At 44.4% G+C, this 277-nt stretch overlaps 1 pseudogene; it reads left to right on the forward strand.

Moving 5' to 3' along the window:
- Nucleotides 1–5: 5 nt before the first annotated feature.
- LOC102496201 (NTF2-related export protein 2 pseudogene) lies at nucleotides 6–271 on the forward strand (annotated as a pseudogene).
- The last annotated feature ends 6 nt before the right edge of the window (nucleotides 272–277 follow it).

Consider the following 277-nt stretch of genomic DNA (forward strand, 5'->3'; position numbering starts at 1 on the left):
CCCTAAATAATTTTTTTGAGATGTTGCCTTCTAGTGAGTTCCAGATCAATATGTTAGACTGCCAACCAGTTCATGAGCAGGCTACTCAGTCCCAGTCCACAGTTCTTGTTGTAGCCAGTGGAACTGTGAAGTTTGATGGGAACAAACAACACTTCTTCAACCAGAATTTCCTGCTAACTGCTCAGTCCACTCCTAACAGCACCGTGTGGAAGACTGCAAGTGATTGCTTTCGTTTTCAAGATAGGTCTTGCAGTTGGGACCAGCAGTTACCGTAATG

This window comes from Tupaia chinensis, unplaced genomic scaffold (assembly GCF_000334495.1).
Source record: "Tupaia chinensis unplaced genomic scaffold, TupChi_1.0 Scaffold111911_1, whole genome shotgun sequence".
Classification (NCBI taxonomy): Eukaryota; Metazoa; Chordata; class Mammalia; order Scandentia; family Tupaiidae; genus Tupaia; species Tupaia belangeri.